General features: G+C 41.2%; 1 long non-coding RNA gene across 2 annotated transcripts; it reads right to left on the reverse strand.

Moving 5' to 3' along the window:
• Window positions 1-252: 252 nt before the first annotated feature.
• Window positions 253-3,712, reverse strand: LOC127310575 (uncharacterized). 2 transcript variants are annotated; one of them, XR_007857391.2, is made up of 4 exons: window positions 3,271-3,712; window positions 2,966-3,042; window positions 2,007-2,081; window positions 253-1,854 (listed from the first exon to the last, which is right to left on the reverse strand). It is a non-coding gene; the product is annotated as an uncharacterized lncRNA (long non-coding RNA). The 2 variants fall into 2 exon arrangements; XR_007857392.2 differs by having other exon boundaries at window positions 2,966-3,712.
• Window positions 3,713-3,988: the final 276 nt, after the last annotated feature.

The raw sequence follows: 3,988 nt of genomic DNA on the forward strand, positions 1-3,988 counted from the left end.
AGTGCAAGATAACAAGTGCTAAACTAAGATGACAAGATGGAAGAGCTAATTTCACTAGTGGACATAGCATGGGGAAGAGAATCAGTTTCTCTCGTGGATATAGCATGACAGCATCTCAAGTGATGCGGATACTATGGCATTTCAAAGACATCCTGCTAACCTTCTAGGAGGAAAGGTAGCATACCGCCATCTCAATTGATGGGAATGCTAAGGAAGTTCTATGACATATCTATGTCTTTATTGAAGAAGAGGTAGCATGAGTCCATCTCAGTTGATGGGGGTGCTAGAGAATTCCTATGACATACCTATATCTTTATTGAAGAAGATACTTCAAAAGATATCTATGACATCTCTATATCTTTGTTAAAGAAGAGTTCCTCTTCAAGAAACATTTCGGAAAGAGTTCCCCACTTAGTCTCCATTTTCCACGACCATCTCCATATGGTCAACGCACGCCCTTTTTCCGTACCCTTCCGGTACATCCAACACAACACTTTCTTTGCAAAGCATTTATCAAAACAAAACTCAAGCCCCGGTAAAGGTAGACCTTTGCAACCCGTCCATGACCGCGGACGCGGCTATTCGAATAGATTTGACTCTGCAGAGTTTGCACACTTTCCCCACAACTATCCGGATACCTATCGTGTGGGCGTCATCCCTGCATAACAACATATGCCACGACGGATACCCGGACATAACCTTTCGCCCATCTCCACTGGCACGAGTCCTTCCCTGCGGGCTTACCCCTTCCCGGCACCCCGGCAGCATACCTCCTTTTGAGCGTATCTCCAGCGCCATGACAGAAGACCCTCAGTAATCGTCCGGCTATAGACAACTACAGTGTATTGCCTCCTCCAGAGCGCAACCCGGCGTCGGAGGTCGTCGTGACCCTCCCTAGAAAGTTGTGAAGGGTGCTCCTGCCAGCTTCTACAAACTACGGGCTAAGCCCCGTCCCACACCAGGGTAGAGTGGTTGCGCGATAAAAGTTGGGCTGGTGTACACTTATACGCAGTGCTCCTTTTTAAAACCATTTTTCCCACAACACCTTGGTTGTTCAACAAACAGCCATACACCACTTTTCCGAACATCTTTACCAAGATCCTTTGCTTTCTTAAATCATACGCTTGGGTTAACTCACCCAAGGTTTTCATAAAACATTTACAATAAGGTAAGCCTTGAGGGGTTCCCAACCTATAGTTTCATGAGTTGAACTAGAATTGCACTATGGCCGAGATGAGAGTCATCTTGCCATAGAAGGTATAAAGGAGTAATGGGTGGATCATACTCGCCTAAGATAAGCATGTATGATGACAACACAAAGAGGATTATACTTTCAGATTTGTGGTGCTAAAAGTACAACTTAGATAGTGGAGTATCACTATCCAACATACTCTCCAATGGGTACACGGCATATTCCTCTCAAGTAGAGAATACGCCAAGATCATGACATTGATACCTCTATAATACGAAAGGGGGTGGGTGTGGTGTAAGTCATTATCTTGGGATGGAACATGCTCATGTCGAGCATACCAAGTAACCAAGAGGAATAGCACGGCCAGGATACCATGCATCCCATAATCACAAAGACAATAGTGGAGTTTCACCACTAGGGAGTACCCCACTTGCAATCACACATAGATGACATAAATAGAGAGAATAACACACATAGGATTAAGGTGCTTTGGACATCAACAAATGACATCCGACTAGACACCAAGTCAGAGATCAAAAGATGGCTTGCCTTGGCTTATTTGTCCCTGTACTTCTTCAACTCCATCGATATAAGAATTCCAACAATATAAATAATCTTCTCATCCTATTCCACTTCTTCTTCTTCTCCGCAATTGTTCGCATCTATCGCCGGAAAATATAAAAGGAACACAATCAATCACATTGCATCAACAAGACAACATTCAACAATCAACAACTAACCACGCAGCCAAGGTATAACCTACTAAGGACTTATAGATACCACAAACAACTTAAAGAGAACCCATTTTATTTACCTAGTAAAGGTATGAGAGTATCACAACTTAGCAATTGCCTCTCTCGGTATCACCATGGCGCAAGCTAAGTACCCCCTGGTAGATAACATCATAAAGAGGACAAGAGCATTAGTTTGACATCAAATACATTCACAAAACATTTTCAAACATTTTTGGAAAAGTAGAAAACAGTTTTCCTAATTTAATTTGTTCACATAACACTACACAAAAATAGGAAGCAAACCATATGCCACATCATTTGAAAACTTAAGAAAAACAAAAGAGCTAATGTTAGGTTGCTGAGGTTTTGTTTTGCAAGCATAAAACAAAGGTTGCCCACCTCTACTAAAAAGAGTTGGTCAAGGGTTTTAAATAAACCGAAAAGTTTTGCTTCAACAATGCATGTCACACATAAACATTACTAACAGCAACAAATATGTATGAACAGAGAACAATAATGTTTTTCCTATATAGCCAGTACTAATACAAGACTAACCCAATTGGAATCACCCAAAAATATTAAACCTACAATTTTAGGAATTTCTTTGAATCTTACTATATAGAAAACAAGATCTGTAAGCCATAAATCGTAGAAAAATCCTAAAAATATGAGGCCACTGGCATTTGAAAGATATTTAAACAGAGATTCACACACAATTGGATTTGGGTTCAAATTGTTTCTGAAACTCTCACAAATGGATTTACAAATTTACTGCATGTTTTCACCATTTGCTTTAACTATGGAGTTTCAGAACAGATAAAGGTTTTGAAACTTGTTTGAGATGATCAAGAAAACATTCAGTAATCCTACCGAATTGGAATCACTCAATTAGGTTCAAAAATGGATTTTTGATGATTTAAAAGCTAACAGCCATGTCTGCAGAACACACAGAACAAGTTTAATTCACCAAAAATCATACACACATCACAAAAATATGAGGTCTGCTGCATCTGAAAGGTATTGAATAGGTGGTTCTTACCCAGTTGGTTTCATTCAAAAATTCGTTTCCAAGCTCCTGGTTTAATTCGACAAATTAAGATCTGACCAGATCTTGATCTGTGAACCATTTTAATTTCAGGAGGTTAATCGAAGTGAAACCACTGCCAAAATAAAGGTACTGAAGAAGGCTTTCACCCACAGTTGAGTTTGTTCAAAAAGGTTTTGTAAAATGGGATAAATCTAACAAACAGTGATTCTGCATGTTTACATAACTTTATTTACTGTGTAAAATCCGTAACGAAGTTGAGGATGATACCAACGCCAAGTTGTAGATCCTTTCAGTACCTATCTGTGGAACTTTGAATCACTCGATTTGGATCAGCACACGAGATTTGGCGGATTTTACAAAATCGTACCAGAATCTGAAACAGCAAGATAGCAGAAATTGCAGCAAGTTTTTGGACGAACTTTGGTCAAGAGCTTCAGATCTGAGGATAGCTCAACCTTCTCCATGTTTGGGCCAACATGCACCTACATCAAGATCCAATATTGTGAGAGGAGAAAGGAGAAATAGGGCTGGATTCATCAAAGATTAGGGGAGAAGAGAGTGAGAGGGATGCTCTCATGGTGAGGGGAAGCTTGAGGAAGGAGGGGAGCTTCATCTTGGTGGCTTTCCATGGCCATGGCCGGCCATGCAAGCAAGGGGCAGCAGAATTTCGTGGAGAAGTGGAGGAGGAGAGTGTGAGGGAGTGGAGGAAGAGAAATGAGAGCCAAAGGTGAAGGAGGTGGCCGGCCAAGCTCCTTATATAGAGGGAGAGGGGTGGCTGCCTCCTTTTTTGATTGACCAAGGTGGGTGGCTGCCCATTTAATTGTTGGGGTAGTTGGGAGACAAGGCTTGCAAGAGAAGAAAATGAGGAGGAAGGGCTGGCCGAATTTGCCATGCCAACACAATGGCCGGCTCCATTTTTGCCAAACACAAGTGAACAATGAGAGAGGTGCACAACATTCATGTGTATAGACTAAGGCATGATGTTGAGAAGATAATGTCAATGAGTGATTTTGA

The sequence above is a fragment of the Lolium perenne genome, chromosome 1 (genome assembly GCF_019359855.2).
Source record: "Lolium perenne isolate Kyuss_39 chromosome 1, Kyuss_2.0, whole genome shotgun sequence".
Classification (NCBI taxonomy): Eukaryota; Viridiplantae; Streptophyta; class Magnoliopsida; order Poales; family Poaceae; genus Lolium; species Lolium perenne.